At 46.0% G+C, this 25367-nt stretch overlaps 1 protein-coding gene across 3 annotated transcripts in view; it reads left to right on the top strand.

The window, feature by feature from the left end:
- Positions 1 to 12834: 12834 nt before the first annotated feature.
- Positions 12835 to 25367, top strand: part of PLXNB2 (plexin B2) — a 267942-nt gene continuing 255409 nt past the window's right edge. Inside the window, exons 1-2 of one of the 3 annotated variants that reach the window (XM_056339913.1) lie at positions 12835 to 12946; positions 23222 to 23324. The gene's annotated coding sequence lies outside the window, so the exon portion shown is untranslated. Of the gene's footprint in view, positions 12947 to 13201; positions 13343 to 23221; positions 23325 to 25367 lie in introns of those variants that run through there. The other 2 variants (XM_056339914.1, XM_056339912.1) reach the window with 2 other exon arrangements.

Raw genomic sequence — 25367 nt, 5'->3', positions numbered from 1 at the left:
ATTGCCAGTATTTCTCGAAACTGGTACTTGTGCATCCATATTGAAGTGACTTTCTCCTATGAACAACAGCACTTTGAAAAGGTTGGTTATTCATTAAATGACAATAGTCAGACAACAGCACCACTATATTGTCTTATGCTAGAAGAGCTCTACATGATCTGAATTCTCTTTCTGGGATTGATTTTGCCTTCTAATCTATGTATTATTGTATGAGAGCATGTAGGAATGTCTGATTTTATGTACCATTTCTGCAGCTAACCAGAAATCAACCGGCTGCCTTGGAGGACAGGCTATAGATTTCTTTTGCTGTTGTCAGAGGCTTAAATTCAACCCAGGATTTAGGGACCGATCTCAATGCCGCTGAATACCCACCCTCTCCAAACCTGGAGAAGGCATCATGTTTTGGGTTCAAACCAAGTGCGGTTCCAGTGCAGCTTCCCCTGTATCCAGAGGCCAGGTGCACAGCTGGTGACAATGTTTACATCAAATACTGGTTTAGGACCACTTCTGCTAATGATTGAAAGTGATGACTTTCCTCCAAGAGTAATCACGCTTGCCTATGAAGTGAACTGATTTCATTGTAGCTCCTAATGGGCAGATATCAAAGTGATAAAAAAGGGACGGTGCAATGCCCTCTCAGCCCTGTGGGCAATTCCCGCCTGGTGAAACAGAGACTGAAAAGACAAGGTGTTATGAAATAGTTCAAAAAGTTGTTGCATCAGTTCAAACAGTAGGTTAAAAATCTTCCTTCCTAAGGCTTCAAGTGTATCTTCTTCTCATCACTTCAAATCCGTTTTGCGATCCGTTGGTGATAATGAATGCTATCCATTTACTGCTCTTGCCGAATGTATTGATTAATTGTGCGCAACACTCTGAAGATAAAGCACTGTGCTGTTAATAAACACAGTCTAATGATTCTCTCATGGGTTTTTTAGCACTTCTCTTACTTTGTCCAAGGTGTAAATACCTCACTGCAGCTACAGGCAGCCAGGCTGGCCGGCTGCATGGACCACATGCTGATTTCAGCTGAAGGCTTTCACATCAATTGTTCCGTGGCTGTTCCCCTCCATTGCCAACACATCACGCTATCTCCTGCTGTTGTTTCCTTGCTTGCTTGTTCAGGGCCAGGATAAGGGAATTTCAATGATTTCTGGTGAAAAGGGCCCTTCCTTTACAGCAGGCTGTCATTTCCCTCTGCCTAATACACAAAGGCGGCAGCCAACAGGAGCACAACCGCTTTCATTGGCTGCTAACAGCCTTTGAGTGGAACAAAATGAGGAAAAGAGAAGAAACACTAATTTCCTCTTCACTCTCCTCACCCTGCCTCAGAGTTACATTAGGGGGGCAATTTTCTTGGAGGAAAGAAAGAACCTTCCTTTTGCTGCCCACAGAAGTGTGACAGAAGAGGCTGCTGAAATCAGCTGTTAGCATAGATTGATATGTTTTTCACACACAAAAAGACCTTCCATTTAGTTTTCTCTCTCAGGCTTCTGCAGCACATGATTTGGAAAGACAATGAATATTCCTTTCACATGTAATTGCAGGCATGCACCAGTTTAAAGGTATTCAGAACCCGGCAAAGCACCATGTGAAAACAAAGGAAAAATGTGAAAACTCAGCTGCTAACATGAGCTGTCAGTGAGAATTAAACCTTCTGCAAGGCACCCGTGTCAACCTCACCTGAGTTAAGAGGGCTGCTCCATGAGGTGATAGAAACAGCGAGCTCGTGGGAACTGACCCTGCCAACACTTACACATGTGCTTCGTTTTAAACCTAGAAAAATACTCCCATTCGGGCTATCAATATGCACGGAGTTAACAACGGGCTGCAAACGTTGGTGAGATCAAGACCTGAGTCCGCTCCTCTACCAGCCACCCCAAGAGACAAAACCTGCAGAGGTTCTCAGTGGGTCGCCCATCTCAAACATTCAGAGAGAAACAAGATTCTGATTGTAAGCTGTTGCTGTTGTGACTAATACACAAAGCAACTAATAAGGAAGCAAAATGTCTCCCTCATTTTGTGTCATGCACACCACAGCGACTTTTTTGCTTATAGGACATATCACACAGAAAGCAGGATAAGAAATTATCAAGATCAGTCAGCTCTGTAGCTGATACTATGGCTCTTTCTCAGTGTCTAAAACTGTGACAGCAACCATTTGAACCTTTTCCCATGGCTGAAACATACCTACATCTCTCTCCTGTTTCAATCCCTTCATGCTTAACAACCTCACTGACATCACATTTTTCCTTTATGAGGACACCAATTTGGCTACTTCTACCTCTATACCCATTTTTACAAAATTTCCAGGAATTTAATAGATACAAAACCTGAAATTAAGTCTTGGTGCCAAGTTTATTATAGAGGAACAGGTAAAAATCCAAAACATCACTGTGTAAGACTTATTTCCTTAGGAAAACATGGTAAAAATAAGAATGTATATCAAACCACAAAAACTGCTAAAGGATTCAGGAGCAGATGCAGTACATGAAGTTATTTTTCTTTCTACCCTTTCCTCCCAAACTAGATTTAAATGTGATCTGTAGCAATACTTATCATAAGCTTGTAATACAGTGCTGTGATCCATGGTAATAACCATTTTGAATATGATGCTATTAACACACAGAAGTTGTCTGTCTGCTGAAATTTCATCATACCGTTCCATTCTGAGGTCAAAAATGGGTTTCCCCTCTCCATCTGTTACAGTTTTGGAGATTTATTGAGTAAAGAAGGCAAAAGTTCTAAACACGGAGTAAATCTATTTTAGGAAGTATATTTACCACAAATCTAATGTGTTGGGTGACTAACAACATACATGTGTGCACTGTGCTTGCCAGAAAACATCAACATTTCCAAATAGTTACCACATTGACAATTAAAATAATGTATTTGCCAAATGTTTGGTTGTTTTTCTTTATTTTATTCAAACGATGATTTCTCTTCTAGTCAAAGTGCAGAACAAAATTTCCTGCGTATCAGAAGTAAAACATTAGGGAGAGATTCTAATGTCCGATAGAGGCTCATTCAGCTCTGAGCCATACAATATTGCTCAGATACTATCAGGCTTGTCATTGTTGTAGGAGGCCTAAGAGCATCCTAACAAGGAAAACTGAAATGAGGCTTAAAAATTTGCCTCTTACAAGTCCCCTGCTTGTCAGTCCCAATTCTCCAGCCGTTTCTCATGTTGCATGATTTCTGGCTTCTGCTGACCCTCCTGCTGCCTCCATCCTTCTGTAAGTGATGGAGGCAGGAGAGACAGATGGAAGCAGGAGTTCGCACGCACAGCGCTCTTATGCCCCGTGATATGCCCCAGAAAGCTTAATATTTGAATGTTCCTACTGCATTACTGACTTCAGCTCTGGGACTGGCTGGGGTGGGGAGAAAAATAGAAAAATAAATGATCAAAGAAGAATTGAAACTGCATTGCCTTTTTGTAACATTCCCGTTCTTAAGCCTCCCACCTACTTCAAGCAGAAAGAGCTGCGAATTCAGAGGAATGTAGGAGCTGAAGCTCAGGTGCTGTTAAAAATACAGATGTCAGACGAGTTTCTTCCTGTGACTTCTTTTCCCCTCTAAAAGGAAGAAAGGATGCTGAGGCTGACCCAGCGGCTGATCTAGTAGTAATGCTGCTGCCATGTCCCACTCCCTCACCCCATTCCAACCTGTGTGCCGCTGCTGGCTCCATACTGATCTTGTGGCAAGCCAGCTCTGGGAGCAATATCATCAGGTATTCTGGAAGGTATTCTGAAAAGTATATCGCTTTTTCTTGTTGTTTCCTGATGGTTGGCTCCCAAAAGAGGCTCATTATGGGAACAGATATGTACTGGAGCTGGACCAAGTGATGCTGGGGGATTACATAGCCAGAAGCAGAGAAGGGGATAGGGACCATCAATCATGGAAGAGAACCTTAGACCAGCTTATCCATACTGTGAAACCTCTCCTGAAGAAATTAATTATCAAGGACATGCTGGGAGGGGAAGGACAGTGTAACAGAGGGACAAGGTGCTCATTAATCATCATTTGCTACTCCCAGTGTTCATTTGCTCACTTCCATGTAGCAGCATGCTGAGAGTACTGCTTGGGAGAGGCGCCAAAGGTAGCGGCAATGTGGTTAGAGTGAAGACTTGGGAGATGGGAGTTGCCAGCTACAGGCTCTAGTCGCTGCTTTAGTCTATCTCTGGATGACCACGACTTCAGACTCAACTCCCCTGCTCAGGCTTCGAGCTGTTAGATGAGAGAAGGCTGCCCCAGGAGACACAGCGCTGGGTCAGAGTTGCACCCACAGGTATTTTAGTTTGGGCACTGGGCAGCCCGTGCAGGACCTGGCTTAATTCCATCATGTAAAGAGAGTATAGCTCTGTCTGGTTACACCTGTACATGTATGTTGGGCCATTTTCTCTAACGGCAGTGAAGTTTATCCTCCTGGACACTTACTTTGCTAGCTAATTTAAGTTATAATTTATTATTTTTATATACTTCTCTCCCTCAGTCAGAAAAAAAAAGGAGGCTAAATGCAAAACAAAACAACTCCAGCAGGACTAAGTAACATCTTCAGAGTACTATAACATTGGCATTGGTCATTTATATCATAGTGGGCTTTACCTTCTCTAGAAGCATTGCCATACTTAAAGAAGCAAAACCACCTACTGCAAGGCTCCACTCTTCCCGTACCAGCACGGCTCAGTTCTCCTCCATTTCAGTGCACCACTTCCCATAGCCCTTTTAGCCTAGACTTCCAAGTTCCAGAAAAGAGCCATACAACTTGCAGAGCAGCTGAGGTGATCTTTCCACCGTATTCACTGTCAACAAGGGCTCGGCTGAAGGATCATGACCATTGTTAAAAGCTGCATTTCAGGGATGAAGTTACCCACTTGCACAAGTCCAGAAAATAATCAGAGACCTATAAAATTCATCCTACATGAGAAGTTTGAATGAATGGCAGATGAGGAGTGTAAAGAAATGAAGGCTTAGATAAGGTGTAATCAGTTTTCAAATACATAAAGGGGTTTTGCGATGAGGCAAGAACAACCCACCTCCTTTCAGCATCCTTGTTAGCACAAGGAGAAAAGTATTTAATCTGCGGCAAGGAAGGTTCAGATGGGATATTTGGATTACAATAACATTTAAGCAGTAGATAAAAGGCCTGCAAAGTGCTCAGACCGCCAACAATGGAGATTTTTAGAAGATGGGAAAACTCATCAAAATTTACCTGCAGGTATAGGTGATATTGCTCAAAGGTAGGGGTACTAGATACCTCAGAGGTCCTTTCAAGCCCTCTGGATCTACGAACCTCCATGCATGAGGTCGCACAATAGATGTGGTCCCAGCAGAAAGACCACATGTCACAGAGGGCTGTTGGTACTGGGTTCTGCACCCAGTGGTGCCTATTTGTGTGACAAGCCTTTGGAGGAGGCACCACCTGGGCTGTGGCTGGGTATCGCAACCTTTTCTCCTTTCTAAAAGAAATGTGAACCAAAATGTATTTGTGCTGTAAAAGTTTTCTTGAAGGGAAGAAACATTCAGAACTAAAAGATGACCAGATTCCTGATTTGCCTGAGCCATCGTGCAAGACGGTCCTGTAGTTGATGTGACTGAATTTTGTTCAGCTCTCACAAATTTTATACCAGGCTTTGTGTTCTGCCTTGTCTCAGAGGAGCACAGTTTCTGCGAGAATTATTAGAGTAAAATATAGCTGCAGCCTCAACTATTAATCGCTGCGGAAGTGAAGACCCAGGCTTTCTTACACTGCATCTAGGGAAAGAATATGAGTGCAGATTCGATGCATATATATACGCACATAAACCAGAGCCATTGGAAAAATAAGTATCTGTGTTTTGTACTTGCAGAAACCCATACAAACCCTCACAACTCACTTCAGATTGTACGAGTTCCAGTTATCTGATGTGCCTGTGATAAACATGAGGTGTTTACGTCCTGCGTCATTGTCCAGAAGAAAATAATGTAATCTTCTAATAAACTAAAACATGGGGGGGAAAGGCACTTTTGAGACTGATGCATAGAGGACATTGAGATCTTTAAACCTTGATGAACGAGGGCTGTTCACCAGGGACAAAAGACAATGATTACATTTTGGCCAGTTCTTTGTACCATCTCTCTCCGAGGACAAACACCGCTTTATTCTGGCCTGGGTCCAAGCAAACCAATGCCTTCATCAAGAACATTTCTTTAGGTGCTGTGACACAGCGGCAAAGGTGCTCAAAATGTGATTAATGGCGATGGGAGATCAGAACAACGGTTGATGGTTTTTGAGCTATATGCCACTGTTCTTAAACCAAAGATTTGGATGTGCACTGAACAGCTATTTCACCTACTCATGCAGGGCAGTTTTCACGTGGCAGACTGAGATTGCGCTGGAGTTCTGATATGCAAAGGCAACAGAGATGTGCAAGGTAATTGAAACTCTATTAGTCCATCTTCGTGCTGTTGTCTAACCAAAATCATTTGAGTTGGATGTCCCAGGCCTCAGGACAAACCTCATGATTTATGTATGCCAAAAACTGCTTTTGAAAACACTCATCCTTTTACCATCTCCCATGAGCATCAAAATATCCAGCGTGTCTAGCAGGATGCCATGTATTTATTTTTCATTTTGCTCACAAGGAAAAACTGCTTTAGTAAACCCACATGGGGTAGCAAGCAGTGTTCAGCAGCAGAATTTTCCCATGGGTTACCCCATTCCGTCTCCTCCCTGTGGCAGAAACAGGTAAGACCTGATTTTTCTACCAATTTCATTGACGTGAAAATAACCACTTTTAAAATCAGGGCTAATGAGCTGGAAATGTACAACAAAAAAATTGCTCAAAACCTGTAAATATGGACTCCGAAAGGCAGCTATTTGACATGCCGAGCCACAACAATGACACATGATTTATTGATTAGTTGTCATCACATGATGGAAACCCAGCTAGTCATTTAAAATACCCATATTATCTTGGAAATCTTCCTATGAATAAAAAGGTAAAATACAGCCTCTGTGTTATTAGTCAATACTTTATTTTCCTATGTTAACTGATGTGTCATTGACAAATTCTGATTGGTCTAAGACTTCTGAAATGATAAATGCTTCTCTAATGCTGTTGTACCTTATTAAACTCCTACTATTTTAGCTGTATGTTTAACTACTATAATAGCAGCTCAACTTGAATAGTATCAACACAAAATTTCTGCAATATGTGTTCGGAAAATATTAATTATACACTGTCTGAGGTTACTGATGTAAAAAGATGCATTATTTCCCGCATAAAATAGTTAAATCTGATTTTCCACTTCTGAACAGAACACTGAAATCACACAGTTGTAATTGTCTTCCTACCGCCTAGCTCTCCTAGCTCTCTCTTTATTAAAAACTAGTTCAAATATTAGTAGATAATTAGATTCTATTATTTTTTCTACAATATAGTTACACATATAGCAGCACACATGGCTGTCAACTAATTCCAATATCCAGTTCTCCAACCAGTTGCAGAATTAGTGATACCATTGAGTGTAAGTATATTGGCTGCAGTTAAAATGAAAGGTTACTTTGTCATAGGAGAGCAGTGGCTTTGGAACTTTGCTAGGCAGCTGCTTTAAAGTTGGAAATGCTGGTCTGTCTACTTAATATATATATACAGGTGTGGGTGGGTGTTTGTGAAGGGTCTATTTAAACAAAAAAGAAAGGAGGAGGGAAAAGGGCAGGGCCACATATTGTCAACATTTTACATTCATTTTCATTTTAGCTACATTTTGAAACAACACTAAACTTTCTACTGAAATTTCTTATAATATTTTGATAATATTTTTAAATTAAACTCAGAAAATTCAAGGTAGCATTAAAAAATGCAAGCATTGCCCCTATTAACCTTTTCATTACCTAAGGATCTCTTAACCGGGCTCACGCACAGTTGGGTACAACCAGGGCAATATCAGAAGGTCAAGCCTTGACTGCGAGGGCTACTACTTGTAATAGTTACACATATGCATGTAGACATTGCACACATCCATATTAGGCGTTCTGCGGATGCCACATGGAAATTGTATCCGGGGCCTGCTGGTTTTCTATCTCACACTGTTGTGCAGCAATTTATATTTGTAGCAAAGTATATGCAAAATGTCTGCTAAACTAAACAAAAGCAAAATTCAGACTGGGTAACATTCTGCACGGGGGTAAAGAAATCTATCAAGTGAGGGTTGGTTAGAAAATACCAAAACCCACCTGATCCCAGTGGTTCAAATATTTCCCAGCATCAAAGGAAAAAAATAAATTAAGGGAATCATACAATTAACCTTACATTATTTTATCCTTAAACTTTTTTTTTTTTTCTGGACTGTTGGAAAATAGACACTGAGAAATCCATCAACCAGAAAAATACCCAAATACATATAAATTGATCTGCCATGTGAGTTTGGTGCAAAGGGCATAAAAGTCAGGATGTGTGCAGTGACATTTCACAAATCTAATAACAACACCTTAGATTTATCTGGCACTTTTCATGCAGAAAAAGTAGATCCCAGGGTGATTTATGGACTGTAAAAAATATAAATATGTATATTTGAATAATTTCAGTCACTAGCAGAAGATAACGTGGTGCCCTATCAGAACCAAGACATCAGATGGAGGGTGAAAAAGTCATGTAGAGCCCTTGTTTATATCTTCACCAAGAGACTAAAACCACTCAGGTAGTGTCCTACTGCTTGTGCTCTCTGCATTCCCATCACTGACACAAATTTCTTACAAAGGATGGCGGTAGCAGCGGTGCTAGGGCACACTGAATCTCAACTACAGCTGTTGCCTGGTACTGCAGATGCGTTGCTGCTTACACAAGGAAGAATCCTTTCCACTTTCTTCCCCCTCCCCACCCTTCAGAAGAGAGTTGGGATGCGGGATATCCTCAAGCAAGATGTAAGGAAGTTGCTCATTCTTGTGGGCATGCAGACAATCAAAACTTTCTGCACACAGAAAGTGCTATTTTAATAATTTGAAAGGATTTGAGGTTCTTTTTTAGCCATTTAGGTTGCTCGCAGGTTATCTCCATGACCACAGGGCAACAACCTTCCTTCCTAAAGGCTGATAATCAATCATCTGGCTGTTCATCTGCCCATCAGCCCCTCATAAAAATGTCAGAACACATTGGCTAGTTGCAAACAAATGAATAAAAGAGGTAGAAGCCTCAAAGATAATTAAGTTCCCAGGGGTTTGTGAGCATCAGTGACTAAAGATTCAAATTAGTTTTCCAACAGGGAGAGGTGCAGGAGGAACTCTGCTGCTAAGGGCTGCACTTGGCAGCAGCCAGTCACCCCGGCAGTGCAGGCAGCCGTGCCGTGCAGGCAGCACGCGTGTGCTGCTCCGGACCGGCGACAGCAGCTGCTGCCCCTCGCCACCGAAAACAGATGTCACATCGGACATGAAAGAGGAACAGGAGACAAGCTTATAGCAACGGGTGAGTCAGAGACGAAGCCACAGGAAACCCACCTTCATTAATCCCATTGCTTGTGGAACAAGGTGGTTTTAAAAATGACAGCTGGAAATCCAGCTTTTTTACAGGCCTTGAAGGTCTCGGTGGTAGGAAGGATCCTGTGTATTGCTGTGCCTTAGATAAAATTGAGAATTGACGGCACTGGAAAAGGAAGCAGGAGAGAGGCACAGGCGTGGCATCCAGTGTACAAGGTAATAACAGGCAGAGAAAAAAAAATAAAACAAGCAGAAGGAGGTGTGTAATGATGAATGGGTGATAACAAGGTGAGGAGAGAAAGAGTGAGTGTGGAGGGAGGAAATAAGTAGGAAATTGAAATCTGGACTAGAGTCCTATTTACATGCAGTGCCATTATCCGTGTCCTTACACTGGAGAGGGAGAGAGCAAGGCTTTCGCCCTCCCCGAGCCGCACACTGTGCACGTGTAAGCACTCACTGGCAGTGAAGATCCCCAGGTGCTTGGGAAGCTGTTATTCAGTCCTCTACTTGTTGCTCTTTTCTAAGCATTTCTGCGTTTAGGATTTGATTTGGCCTCTTTTTTTTTTCTTTTTTTTTTTTTTTCTTCTTTTCCTGTGGGTGGTGATAAGGGAGAGGAATAATCCTTCAGCTGCAAATAGCAGTTTTTGATCTGCAGGTGTTTATCTGGGTTCACTGAGGAGGTATCTCCCATATCCCATACTTTTCCGCAGGGGAGGACAATGTGCTGGCCCACAAGACAAGAAAGGGCCGTTGGGAGGCAGAAGACCACCTTGTGAACACTTTGCACCTTCACAAGTGGACCGAGTGCTGAATTCAGGGCTGAGTTCAGTAACAAAAGTGCCCCAGCTGGCAGGAGCACGGGCCGATAGGCCATGCTTTAGAACAGGGGTCCTCAAACTGTTTAACCAGGGGGCCGGCGCGCGGATGAAGCAGCAGGCAGCCATCTGCGGCTGTTTGGTTCCCCCCCCAACCCCCGGCGCGGGGGTCTGTAAATACTGGGGGGCCGGATTGGGGACCCTGGGGGGCCGTATCCAGCCCGCGGGCCGTAGTTTGAGGACTCCTGGTTTAGAACATCCACATGTGCCTGGCAGAACAGCAACTTACAGAGGGTTACCAGAGGAGACAGCTGTCCTGGGATGGGATGCTGTGTGGCCACCTCGAGCTCTAGTTCAGCTTCGTAATCCCTGTCACACTCGGCAAGGTCAAATGCACAGCAAGTAATTGCTACAGACCGGGTGAAGATTCAGCACAGCTTCACTTCACCAGCTCCTCTTTTGAGTTAAACATACTGTCACCATTGCTCTGGCTTTGTACGTGTTCACAGGCAGGTTCCAAAAGAAAAATAAATCAGGCTGTTGCGAGGCTGGAGCAACAGGAGTCAGAGGAAACCGTTCCAGCCAGAGGGAATTGTGTGATGTGCCGGCAGGGGGCTAAGGCTCAGATTTAGCCCGGGGACAGCCACTATGAGACAGCAGAAGTACAGCAAGTAGAGCCCTGGCCAGTGGCCACGGGATGGAGCAGGTGTGGGCTCACACCTGGGGCTTCTGCCCCTCAGCAGGGCAGCATCACTAGGTTTGGAGCAGGGCCACACACACACGACAGAGCCCCTAGCAAAAGCCCCTGGGGCAGAGCGTGCTGGGAGGCAGGGATTCACAGGCCAGGGCACAGGGAGAGCTGCCTGGCCGGTAATTCCAGGGCATTCTGCCAAAAGTTTGGGCACAACCTGGCCAGAAGCCCAGACGTTGAAAAAGCAGCCTGGAAAGTGAGGTCTTACCAAGCCCATTAGCAGCCTGTGAGTTTCTCTGTCCTGGATCCCTCCCAGGCTTGCAGGACACGACTAACCCGATTTTCCTAGGGAAGTCCCATCTCTGTCTTCTTCAGATACCCCTTCCTCTCTTCCAGCAAGCAAAGAGGTACAGAGGGGAATCCAGATCTTTAGAAATGCTGCACAGTTACGCCCGAGCCATTCTTTCTCATCTTATCTTACAGTGATTCAGCCTGGTCAGGTGAAGAGCAGGAAGGAGACAAACAAACAAGGATGAGGGCCTGCTGGTGGAGGCTAGCACAAAAACTGGGCCAGCCCGGTGAGACCCAGCCAGCCCAGCCTGCCTCCTGAGAGCCACCCCAGAGGGAAAAACCACACAAAACACCACGTTACCTTGGAACGGTCCCAACCCACCACTATGACTTCGGCGACACTGCACGGCCAAGGTCTGAAAACCAGTTTTAACATCTTTTCCAACAGTCTCGCACTTTTTACTCTTGCCCAGGTTTTGGAGCTGATATTTATTTTATTTGGTGTTTGCTGCCATTCTGAGGTACAATGATGATTTTCCAGCAACTTCCAGGGTGCCGCCTGAGAAGCATGGTTTTCGCACCAGCTCTCTCCTGTTGTTTCAGTGTCGTTCAGCCCAACGCACACAGCATTTAATGAAGCTGTGCTCCAAGTGCCAACAGCAGCTAATTAATTGCTCCTCGCAACATCGCCGGTCCACATTTGACTGATGGAAAGCTACCTACAAAGTTTAAACAACCTGCCCAAAGCTTACCTGAGCCATTCTTCTAAGTCATCCCTCTTTTTAATACATTAACCCTACATCACTTACAGTTGAGACAAATTTGAGATCTGAACTGGGGGAAGATTGCGGTGCTAAAGCAAAGCAATGCCATGCTTGCAGGCAGCGCCCTTCATTAACTCCCGTTGGCATGTTTCTGGGGGAAGAGAGGAGAAAAGACCTTCAGAAACTGTGATTACAGAGTTTACCTGGGAGGGATAAACCCCGGGGTACTTCAAGTCCACGTAAAACGTTGCCAGTGACACATTTGTGGCCCCACAACGACAGGGCTGGGTGCACAAGGAGGAGAGGCGAGCTCTGGGAGCCCAGGAGCCTCTCCGCTCCGGGCTGGAAATCACACTGCCCCCAAAACATCACCGACACGCCGGGCAGCCCGCGGCCTTCAGCAAAGAGACCTCTTCCCCCGCGGGTCAGAGGGCGAGACGGCGGCCAGCGCCGGTCCCAGCGGCGGGCAGAGCCCCCCGGCACCGCGCACCCGGGGGCTGCGCTCCCCGCCCCGGCGCTCCCGCGGGAGGCTGGCGGGAGCGGGGGGGGCGCCGCCACCGGCGCTGGAGCAGCCGCCCCCGGCCCGGCGCGTCCCCGACTCGGGGCTCCCCGGGAGCGCTCGGCCCCGCGGCTGGCGCCGCGCCGGCTCTGCCTGGCTGGCGGGCAGCACAAAGCGGAGACGGGGAAAGGAAAGGGGAGAGAAAGTGCGGCTCCTGCCTCCGCCCGGCCCTCCGCCTGGATCTCCCAGCGTGAGACAGCGCTGCAAGCGGATCCTGACCGGGGGCAGGGGGTGGAGAGAGGCGGAGGAGGAGGACGGAGGGAGGGAGGGAGGGAGGGAGGGAGGGACGAACGGGAGCCTCTCTCCTTCCCTGGGCTGTTTTTTCAGTTTCCTGTCTCGCATTGTGCTCACAGCGGATATGTGCTGCGCCTACAGGTGTGTCCCCTCCTCGCAGCTTTTCCCCGGCTCCCCGGCGTAGGCTCCGGCTGTCGGGGGGCGGCGGCGGATCGCGACCGTCATGTGATGATTAATTCCTCGCGGGGCGGTTTCTCTCTCCTCTCTCCCTCTGCCTTCCCCTCCCTCGCTCCCCGCCGCTCTCCTCCTTCCTCTCGGAGGTGGCCGCAGCCGCTGCCGCCTTCGCGCCGACTCCGGCTGCTGTGGCGGCGGCGGGGCCCGCCGGGAGCACGGGCGGCCGCCGGGGGCTGCCGTAGCGCCTCTGCCCAGCCCGCCGCCGCCCGCCCCGGGCTGCCGGGGGCCGCCGCTCCCGCTCGGGCAACTCGGACGGTCCGCGCCCGCCGGGCTGCCTCCCGCCGGCGCCTGCACCTGTTGAAGGTAACGCAGCCCCCAGCGCGGCCGCTGCGCGTCGGGGCTGGGGCGGCGGTTTCGCGGCGAGGGGTCCGGGCCGCCCGCTCGCTCGGGGGCCGCCGAACCGCGGGCACAGCAACTTCCCCCTCCTCGGCTGCGGCCCCCGGGGCCAGGGCGGCAGGGGCCGCCGCCGCGCTGCCCGCGCCCCAGATGGTTGTGGTTAAGGGGCGCCCAGCCCAGCGGCGGCTCCGGACTTTGGGCGCCTTCCCCGAGCCGCCGCGCAGGGACGGGGGGAGGCGCGGGGCGGCGGCTCCTCCCGCCCGGCCGCCGCCGAGCGCCGGTGCCCGGCGGAGCTCCCTGCGCTCCGCTCCGCTGCGTGGGGGCTGGCGGCGGCTGCTGCTGCTGCTCGGGGGGGGGGGTCGCAGCCTCCCCCCGGCGCGGCTGGGGTCGGCAGCCCCGGGGTCAAGGCTCGCCCCGGCCCCGCGCTTCGCCTTGGCCCTGCCGGCTCGGGGGCTCGCCTGGGATTTCCTGCAAACGCGTTCTGTCTCTTCGCAGAGGCAGTTTTAAACTTTCTTTCCGAACTGTTAATTAGATGTGCTGCGCCTCGCTCGCGTTCCGTGCAGGCGCATGGGCGCGCGAGGCTGGAAGGGCTTGTGACTCCCGGCGCTGCGACCGGGCGCTGCCGGGCGCCCCTCTCCCGTCGCTCTCCCGTCCCTGTTCAGCCGGGCCGTACCTGTGACCTGTGACTTTGCATTCGCCGGGACTGCGACAGCCTCGGTGGCAGTCGGAGGCAGGAGGGGTAGATAACGATTTGGGTCCTTTCTGGGTTAGCCAGGCGCTCAGGTGAATAATACAAAGAAGGAAGCATAAGTTTATCGCGACTCGGGAATCTCGTGGAAAATGGCATTGCCTTTGTTGTCCGTGAGTTATAACACTACGGTCCCGTCCCTGTGGCCGAGCTCGTTCTCAAATGATAACTTGCTTGTAAGGGAACTTGATGCTTTTGTGACTAACGCTGTTACCTTGAATGTGATGATAAGCTTATTGAACACCAGAGGGAACTCTGAATAGGTAATTCGTTCGAGGGAGATGTATGCTTATTTTACTGTTTATGTTCTCATTACAATGGAATCTAGAAGGAAGCAAAGGTTGGTAAGTAATAGGCTGCCGGTATGTACCTAGGATCGGCTTCAGCTTGCTTTATGGTTCTTTTCTGAAGGCGTCAACCCCAACGCTGGACTGAAAAAAAAAATAATCTCTTTCTTTCCCTCCTTCTAAAGCTTGAAATGCAGAACTGGCTTTGTAGGATCAGGATTGTGTGTACGGTGCTGTAGGCAAATCAGCTGGGAGACCTGTTGGCTGTAAGCTAGGGACTGAGATTACATACGCATGTTGGGCTGGCGCTTAATGCCCAGCCTGCCTCTTCGGTGCGAGATGTATCCGGTGTGGTCGGGTACGGGGGCTGCCGCCTGCGATGGAAAAGCCAGAACAGAGCATGCTTCCAGCCAAAACAAAAGGGAGGAAGTCTGCTGCCGAGCCTGGCATGGCTTGTCCTCCTTGCCTTGAATACTCCTGCGTCCGAAGCCCTGGTGGGAACCTAGTCTGATTGCATGTGAAGAAAATTATCTTTCTTAGAATACATTACTTAAACCAATACGGAAGGTAGATGGTGACAATGTTTGGGGAAGGAGTTTGAATAGTGGCTTCTGGTACCAAAAGCTTTTTACATGGTCTGATAACTGTAAGCAGCTGGAGCCAACCCACCAAGATGTGATGCTGTGTTTTGTAGTAAAATCAATGCCAAAAGCATGCACCTGAAGCTTTGGATGCTTGTGGTAGTCTGTTACAACAGCATTGATACTTTGACATCTTTGATACTCCTGGATTGGTGACAACATGGGAAGGATAGCAAAATAAATACAGTTGTGACACTGACGCTCCAGGAGCTGAGGCATCCAGCTGTTCATCCTGTCCGTTTGCCAGAGGTTACTCTGCCATTCAGGCTTCTTTTCTATTGGATTTTGAATCTGCCAGAGTCTGCAGCGTGGCATGTGAATGTAAACTACATTTTATGGCTGCTCATATTAGTGTGTAATGTTGTGAAGTCCAGTAGCGTGAGCCTCCTGTTCGTCCCTGTCCTGGCCGGGTGACAAGGCAGACAGCAGGGGGGGGGTTGGCTAGATCAAGCTGCAGCTGTGAACCACAGCCCATAAGCACCTACATTCTCCTTAGACGGCAAATGTGATGCCAGCTTCTTACCTCGTACCATGTCTGGGTGCGCAGTGGTAGTGGGGAGGCAGCTTTGCACCAGAAGAGGTTGTGTGACCTTCTCGGTAGGTTGGTCACAGCACGTGGGGTTCAGGGTTTCAGAAGGACATAGTAGATGGCGCACCGGAACAGTCTTTCTCTCCTCCTCCTTCATCCATTCTGGGAACTAACAAGTGAATGAAGGGGTTTTTTCTTTTAGCCAAAACTTGCTTTGTCCATCTAACGTAAAGATCTATTATGTAAAATATCCTCGCTAACAGCACAGCCCTCTTTTGCCTGAATTTTCCTACAGATGTTGGAGGTGGGATAAAAGCTTTACAAAACTGGGAACTGTTTGCCTTGCTTGCAGAAGCTCCCTAAGAACAAATTACATCTTGAAGGGAGATCTCTTCGTGAATGCCTGTTAAGAACAAAAAAATATTCCGGTGACTTGTTGCTAATGGGTTTGGATTCTGTCTTGGTTCTGAGAAAATAGTTTGTACATTTATTTATTTTTATGAAGACTTAGTACTAAGCACTTTGTATTTCTGTAACAGCTATAATTTGGAACTTTTCATACACTTTCAAACTATTTATTGTACGAAGCATGGAATGAAGGTATTTACTACACTAGTGTCACATTCTGAATATTGAGTTACAATTGTAAAATTAAGGTAACAGGCTTAAATTGGGATTTGCAACTTTAAGCTCTTGCCAGCAAGCAGTTAATGGCAATGTTAACTGCTAGTAAAGTAATTGCTACCGTTCTTTTACTGTCATTTTGTTCTCACTCTCCTCCAGTCAGACTGTTCCACAGAGATATAATGAATATTCACCAAAATAGCTTGGCATTGTCACTTACGCAATTCCTCATCAGATCCAATGTGTTGATGAGTTAATGTGCACTTGATTAAATGTACTTGATTTATGCAAACAAAAAATGTAGGTCCTTCTTGAAGTAAAGTTAGCACCTGCACAGCTGTTAGTGAGATGAGAGTCTAAATAATTAAGATGGAATTAAGTAAACAAACGACCCCAGTGTGATCTTCTTCCTACTTACTCACCTTTATCTTTTAGTTCAGCTCAGTAGTGGATGTTTGTTTTGGCTTTTCTTGACAGGTTTTCTCATGTACCACAGGATGTTATGAAGCTCAGCTTATGGGGGGGGTGGGGGAAGCTTATGGGGGGGGTGGGGGATGATGTCCTCTCTAAATGGCTGCTACCATTAGAATAAAAATAAATATATAAAAAAAGGCCATTATTAGCTATAATAAAGCCAGAGGTAACTAGAATTAGTAGAGTATTACTTTAGTTTTGTTTAAGTGTGAGACTGACTCGGATTTGACATTGGTCTGGTAATTCTTGTTTAAAAAAAACAAACACCAAACAGCACAGTCTGCATAAGTCATTGAGGGGGTGTCTGTTTAAAAAAAATAATGGATTTAGGTAGTAAGTAACTCCTAATCTTTGCTTGGTCAAAACGTATGTAGGCAAAGTGGAAATAAGGAGCTGGAGAGAGCCATGTTGTCTAAGCCATTAGTGGCTTAGTGGTACAAAAAGCTCTCTGACTACAGAACTGCTCAGAACTGGCCACAAAAAGAGGCTGTGGAGTGCTTGCCCCTGGAGGCTCCAGAGGGTGGATGGAGGAGGGAGAGGGCAGTTGCTTTCCCGAGCCCTGGAGCAATAGGGCAGGCTAGAGGGTTGTTCAGTGGACCTTGTGGAGTTGGGGCTTACTTTCTTTAGTGTCACGGTTTAACCGCGGCTGGCAACTAAGCACCACACATCTGCTTGCTCCCTCCCTCCCGGTGGGGTAGGGGAGAGAACTGGAAGAGTAAAAGTGAGAAAACTCGTAGGTTGAGATAAAGACAGTTTAATAGGTAAAGCAAAAGCTGTGCACACACACAAATCAAAACGAGGAATTAATTCACCACTTCCCCTCGGCTGCAGGTTTTCAGCCATCCCCAGGACATCATGGCTTCATCATTTGCTTGGGAAGACAAATGCCATCGCTCTGAATGGCCTCCCCCTTCCTTCTTCCCCCGGCTTTATATGCTGAGCATGATGCCCCATGGTCTGGCATATCCCTTTGGTCAGCTGGGGCCAGCTGTGCCAGCTGTGTCCCCTGCCAGCTCCTGGTGGGGTGGGGTGAGAGGCAGAAAGGGCCTTGGCTCTGTGCAAGCGCTGCTCGGCGGTAACGAAAACATCCCTGCGTTATCAACACTGCTTCCAGCGCAAATCCAAAGCACAGCCCCAGCCTAGCTACTATGAAGAAAATCAACTCTACCCCAGACAAAACCAGCAGGTTTAGGCAGATAGTAATTTAGTTATCTGTTAAAATCAAGTATTTCTGTTTCTGTCTCAGCAGTTAAGTTTCTGAAAATATGTAGCTTTTGGATCTCTAGGTTTCCATCTCAGATGGTTGAGGGAAGACCTACTTGTAGTGTCCAAAAGTGTCTGTGCTTCACAAACGTTAGTAACAATTATTTAAAAAAATCTCAGAACCAGCTTGACGATTGGCCCCTGCTCAATTCCTCAGCCTTAGACTGCCATAACATGGGGCAGAGTTTGTCCCCAGGAATGAGTCAGCAGAACTGTGGTCACCAGCCACGTGCTCAGTGAGACGCTCTGTTTCTCTTTGGAATTTGGCTTCTGGGAGCCAGTGCTAGCACAGGTTGATGATTAGCTCCACACTGAGCTCCCTGGGCTTAGGAGCCTAGCCACTCATCAACGGAGTCCACCTGGTGCCTTCTGAAGTGGTTCCCGTCTTGCTCCACCTTTGTGGTTAGCTTCCATGTTTCTGCCCTTCTGGGTTCGTTTTTGACATGCCCTCTTCCACCACCTGCCCTCAGGCAAACAGTTTTGTGATCCTGGAAACCAGTGAAATTAGTAGTTTTGATTTATTTGGTCGAAGTGTGTTGTCTTCAAAAAGTTAGTTATCTAATTGAAACCTTATTTAGTTTTAATTAAAACCTTATTCTAGCGTTTCGCTTTTCTTGCTAACTAGCATCACTAATTTAAGGCCACAGGTAAAAATTGAGGCAGTCAGTCTCACCTCTGTGCCCAGCAAGATCATGGAGTAGATCCTCCTGGAAACTATGCTAAAGCACTTGCAAAATGAGGTGGTGACAGCCAACATGGCTTTATTAAGGGCAAATCATGCCTGACAAAATTGGTGGCCTTCAGTGACAGAGCAGCTGGACTTGTCCAAAGCATTTGACACACACTCCCACGTGACATCCTTGTCTCTAAACTGAAGAGATGTGGATTTGGTGGATGGACCACTCGGTGGATAAGGAAAAGGTGCTCAAAAGAGTTGCAGTCGATGTCCAGATGGAGATCAGTGACAAACACTGCTCCTCAGGGTTTGGTATTGGGACCGGTGCTGTTCAGTATCTTTGTCAGTCACAGGGATAGTGGGATTGAGTGCACCCTCAGCAGGTTTGCTGATGACACCAAGCTCAGTGGTGCAGTCAATATGCCGGAGGGAAGTGATGCTGTCCAGAGGGACCTTTACAGGCTTGAGAGGTGGGCCCATACAAACCTCATGAAGTCCAACAAGGCCAAGTGCAAAGTCCTGCACATAGGTTGGGGCAATCCCAAGCACAGATACAGGCTGGGTGGAGAACTGATCGAGAGCAGCCCTGAGGAGGAGGACTTAGAGGTGTTGGTGTATGGTCCAGCAATGTGCACTTGCAGCTCAGAAAGCCAACCATATCCTGGCCTGCATCAAAAGAAACATGACCAGCAGGTTGAGGGAGGTGATTCTCCCCCTCTTCTCCACTCTTGTGAGACCCTACCTGGAGTACTGCGTTCAGCTGTGGGGCCACCAGCATAAGAAGGATGTGGATCTGTTGGAGCAAGTCCAGAGAAGGGCCATGAAGACGATCAGAGGGCTGGAGCCCCTCTCCTATGACGTCAGGCTGAGACAGTTGAGGGGGTTCAGCCTGGAGAAGAGAAGGCTCTGGGCAGACCTTATAGCAGCCTTCCAGTACCTAACGGGGGCCTAGAGAAGGCTGGAGAGGGACTTTTCACAAGGGCATGTGGTGATAGAGCAAGGGGGAATGGCTTAAAACTGAAAGAGATTAGATTTAGGTATTGGGAAGGATTCTTCACTATGAGGGTGGTGAGGCTCTGAAGCAGGTTGCCTGGAGAAGCTGTGGCTGCCCCATCCCTGACAGTGTTCAGGGCCAGGTTGGATGGGGCTTGGAGCAACCTGGTCTAGTGGAAGGTGTCCCTGCCCATGGCAGGGGGGTTGGAACTAGATGATCTTTAAGGCCCTTTCCAATCCAAACCATTCTGTGATTCTATGATTTTGGCAATTTGCAGTGAATGGAATTTGTATTACTTGACAGTCACGGTTTTCTTTATGTTGTGATATGTTATCTGTCCTTCTTTCTGTTAAAGTTGTTCAAAAGCTTTCTCGGGCCTACAGCAAACCAGGAAGCTGTGGACAAGCTCTGCCCCTGAGCTGTCCTGTCCCTACTTCTTAGCTGGACCTGCGCAGGTAGACCTGTTGGGAGCACTCTGCCAGATTAAGTGCATAGGAACCACCTGTGATCAGCATGGCTTTAAATAAAAATTAATGAGATTTTTAGTACTTCAAGTGAATTGTTACAGAATTTACCTTTTCAGAATAAGGTACATTCATGCTTATTGCTGAATAGACCTAGACCTGGCTAGCGTTTCTAATTAAGCTGGATTAAGGTGACATGTCGATGTGAAGGAAGCTCACATAAACCTGACATTAACCTTGCTATGTCTAGAGGGATTGTTGGGGTGATAGCTTGGTCTCTTGACGAAGTGATGCAGAAATCAAGGTCTCTCACAGTTCAAGCTTAACCTTCTGTCTATACTAATTGACTGTGTTTTAAATATGTAGAAATTTCAGGAGTGAACTCATGTCTTTTTCCCCAGGGCTTTTGTTTGTCTTCTAGATAGTTTAAGAGATAGTATCTCTTTCTGACAGATGTATGTAAGAGCTGTATATAAAGAAGATCTAGCTCTTACATTCCTAGTTGCGTCACTATTTAGAATTTGTGAAGGACCAGCTCTTTAACCAGTGTTTCCCAGTGGGAAAACAGTGATTAGTCAAATGTATTCTACCATAGGAAGAAAGCAGAGGGCAGAAAAATCCCCACCACATTGATTCGGTAAAAAGGGTGCAAGTGAAATATGGGGTGATCTCTCTTGTCCTGAATCAGAGGGGCAATTTAATAATCTTTTGTTTGTGCTTAGGCTAGGCATACACAGCAAATAAAAGCTTCTTTTCTAAAGATACATGGTGCTTGCAATGGTTAATAGTAGTAGGCTATGGTTTCCTTCCGCTTGTACTAGTTAGTCCTTTCCCTTCAATGGATCTGATTATGCTCATTGCAATTAGAAGTTCAAAATGTGCAGCTTCTCTCTAAAATACGTCAGAAGACCCGCTAATTTGTCGTTCCTTAATATTTTGCCACAGTGTGTGTTGAACTTGCGTGCTATGTTCACTTAATCAGTATGAGGCAAATTGGTATTAAGTTGATGTTGGGCCTGTTGAATTGTAAGGCAATGAAAGCAATAGTTTAACCTCTTCTATTTCCAGTCTTCTGGGTTTAGTAAGTAGTTAAAAAGCTTTAACAAATTTTTCTGTGCAGTTTTGATTAACATCATCAGCAACTGGGCCTTTTTCTGTCATGAACTGACTTAACACCCCATGAAAACTCTAGCTGGGATTGCGATGCATGCACATCACCCTTTGAGGTATAAGTTACAAACCTAGAAAAGCAACTGAAATGGGTAACTTTGGGGATATATATTTTTCCTCTCAAACATGCTAAGTGGAGGTGGTTTTGTCTGAAAGGCCTTTACTCAGGCAGAAAGCGTCTTTGTGAGTACTTTGAAGAAGTTTCTCAAGAGCCTGTAACTCTACAGCCATGAAGCTGTCTTCGTGACTGGGAATGTGTCTGCCACGGGCTCCAGGTGTTTTCTTCTTCTGCCCACCCAAGCTGTTGAAATGAAAACCCGAAAGACTTCACTTGCCTTGGCAATCCTGTAGCACTAAATGGTGGTATGAGTTTACTTATTAGTGCATTGGATAAAACTCCAGAGAGGTAATGTTTATGTTTATTAACAGATGGCCTCTTCATTTGACATTTAGCTGGGGGAAGATCTGCAAGCATTTCACAGTCCATTGTGCATTTAATTCAGTGCTCAGTAGCATTAGTGAAAATGCAGGGCAATATGCTTTTGGGTTTTTCAGTTGGTTTTGGTTTTCGTTTTGTTTGAGGGTTGGTTTGTTGTTGGTGGTTGGTTTTTTTTTTTTTGAGACTGTCATTCAGAGTTTAGGGTCAGTGGAGCCATCAAGTCCTACAGTTGCTAGACCATCTCACTTGGCATTGCTCATAGGCCGAACAAATCCTTAGGCTAAAGCATATGTTATCCTGAAAGTACCGAGAAAAAGAGACTACGTCTTCAAGAATTTTTTTCCTGTTCATTTCTCCCTGTTGCAATTCATATCTTGTTTTTAACAGGAGCCTTCTATGCTTTTGACTTGCATCTGTTGGTCCCTTTTAAGTCTGCTCGTGGCTGTATTAAAGTGTTTTTTTCATTGCTGATATTTTTTTTTTTTTCCTTAAAGATGATCAAGTAAGCTGTCAGTTGTCTGTGTGGCTTATCAGAAGGACTGAATCTTTAAATCTGATTATACATAATGCTTTTTTTCCCCTCTACACGCTAATTGCTTTTGTGGCTGTGCTCTGCATGTTCTCTAATTTTCAGCATCTTTTTTTGAGCATCAGCCATGGAACTGGGCACAGTATTTCAGTGTCACTCTTTACCATTGCGTACCCCCCCCCCCCCGCATTCAGTATTTCCATTCACTGTCATATCTTTTTCATATCTTGCATCCATGAAACACATTAGCCCTTTTAATAACATCAGAAGCTCTGAATGCTTAGTTGCAAGACTATGATGACCTCCACATCCCTTTTTGTTTCCTTGCTTCGTAAGGTCGTGGTCCTCTGATTTGCAAACCTGACCTGCGTTCCTTGTTACTGGATACGTGTATCTGCATTCAGATATCTTAAGACTGTTTTGGTTGGAATGAGCCCAGCTTGACAAGAATTGAGCTAACGTTGTGTGATTTCTTTTTCTATTTTTATTTATCGTGCTACTAAACCATGTAATCCGTTAATTTTACCACCAAGGACATGCTTATTTCCAGGTAGCTAATAAAACACTTAGGTAATATAGAGCATAATTCCAGTCATTGCAACTTGAAAAAGGAGCATTGTGGTTGCACACTGATGTTACTCAGTAATGACAATTTTGGGAGATCTTTCAGTTAAGTAATTTTTGACCTATTTTGCCTATATATTTTGATCTCCTGATTTTAAAGTTCTGTTGATTTGATGTTTGTTGGCTGTTAGGACATATCTTGAAGTGTTCAATTGCTGTATTCAGTGCAAAATCAATAGATTTCACCTTCTTTACTCTTCTTCCTTTTGCGTTTATATAGATGAAAACAAGGAATTTTCTGTGATGTATTGAGATGCCAGCTCCAAAATAATTCCTTGCTTAGGATACCCATAAACCCCTTGAGCAAGCTATTTCTCTTCGTGTATGTTGCCCAGTCCCTTGTCTTATGTATTCTCTGAAGCATCTTTTCTGTGTCTCTCCCAGCAGGAACAAGTACACGTCAAAAGGCACTTCATCCTGGAAGCTATTTGCACAGAAGCCTGAGTCCCAAGAGGTCCCTTTCGCTAGTGGCTGTCATGCTGCTCAGGTGAGCTAAGAACTCATTTGAACTGAGGGTTGGGGGTTTTTAACCTCCCTTTCTTCTTCCAAAGCAGCATGTTGCTTGCTTGAGGAGGAGGAGGTCCTCTTGTAGAGTGCTGCAGTGTGGTTGGCTTGGTGCATTAAGACGAGAGATGGCTGTGTGAGGTTTATGTGCTTTGGACATAGGTTGAAATATTACAGCCTCAAACTTAGTGCAATAATCTGGGATGAAAATGTATTCACTTTGCAATTGTCCTGGATACTGTGTGATTTAATAGTGGCTTTTATGCATATTTTTATACCTCCTGGACCTGTAGTGCAAAATGACATTAAGCAACTTACGTGTGTGAATCATCTCCAGGGTAACTTAGTTATCAAAACATAGTATCTCAATTGCTCAGAGTAACCCTTTCCACTTCTCTAATTGCACTTTTGCAATGTGCGTTGCTTATACTGCCGCTCTTCAAATTATTGTGTACAGGTGTACCTGGTAAGAACTTTCCAATTTACTTTTCCCAGTTGTAGCAATTAGTTACTATCTTTTCATTTTGATCCCGAGGCCTGTAAACTAAGTGAGTAGATGTAAACAGCATCCTTGAAACTGAAGTCTTCATGCTGTTTTCTTGTACTGATAATTTGAAGAAGCGTTTTCTGTTGTCTGTGGCATAATTAATCTACTTGAATTCTACTTGAATGGGAACTGTGGTATCAGAAGAGGGTTTAGCAGCCTTGGAAGTTAGGAGCTTTTGAATGAGACAGCAATGAAGAGTTTGCATATGTTATTACTCGGCTTTTTGAGAAAAGAAGAGACAGGTAAATTCATGGGCAGAAATGGCTACGTATTTGCTTCCTTTCCTTCCCTCTCACAGACACCTATTTTGCTCACACCTTTCATGTACAGTTAGTTGGCACGGCTGGGTTGTTTGCTGGTGTTTCTCTGATCAAACTGTGATGCTGCTACGCTGTGTTAATAGTTCAGTGGCATTGTTCAGCCAAAACAGGTGTATCTACTGGAATACCAGGAGCCTGGGCTGCTTTGTTTGTAGGTTTGGTGTCCAGAGTGCCATCTGTGCAGTCCCTTGTATGCAGTAGGGTCCTGTAGGTTTCTTGACTGGTGACTTCATGCATTCTGCTTTTTCTGTCTTTAGCAAGTAATTTCATTTTTCTCTGATTTATTGGGTTTTTAAAAAAAATTTGGCATTGCATCTTTTGGGGGAATTTGGGGGGAATCTGTAGACAAAAAATAAATGTTAGCGGTAGTTTTGTCATGTATAAGTAGGGCAAGTGGATGCTACAGCGTTGCTTCTTGACCAGGAAGGGTGGTGACCTGGCAATTCTGTAAACTATCCTATGTCCTCTCCCCAAAAGCCTCTGTGCAAAAGCAGACCTGCATCCCCAGATTTCCTGGCTTGAGCAAATCCTTCCACGAGGCGCTTCCATGAGGCACTTCCACATCAGGCTTTCTGTACCCACGAGCTGACTTGGCACAGGGAGGAGCATTTCTGTTCCAAGTGGGTTAGCAGCGTGCACAGACTGTCATTCAACGATATGAAATCTTTGGTGGCAGCTCTGCTTTAAGTGGTTCCTGCCATCGCTGGCCAGTAGCTGCTTAGTTGTGCTACCATGACTGTTCTGTGGAGCTGTGCTGTGAACTGGATGGGAGAACTGCTCTGGCATTATAGTGTAGCTGTTACATGGCTTTGAAAAAAGTATTTTAAAGTTTTATTGCATCACTGACGTGTTTCACAGCACGGCCCGGCAAACACACATTATTTTGTGGTGTTGAATTGAGAAGCCTGAAAGCCAAAAAAACCCCAAACCCAGGATTCAGGATCCACTGAAACTAATTTCGTTGCCAAATTCTTTGTGTTATCAAGCCCCACCTGTGTCTGTAGCAATCTTGTTGGCTGCCCATCCCCTCCTGGGTGGCCCTACTAGTCAGGGAGAAGGAGGCCTTTGCAGATGGAGTTAGGGTGTTAAGCTTGTGCTTTCAACAGCAGCCGTGCCCCTGTGTAGCTTTACTTCCATTGGGAGTAATAAGAGGTGACTT

This window comes from Falco biarmicus, chromosome 5, assembly GCF_023638135.1.
Source record: "Falco biarmicus isolate bFalBia1 chromosome 5, bFalBia1.pri, whole genome shotgun sequence".
NCBI lineage: Eukaryota > Metazoa > Chordata > Aves > Falconiformes > Falconidae > Falco > Falco biarmicus.
This window is presented reverse-complemented; position numbering and strand designations above follow the sequence as displayed.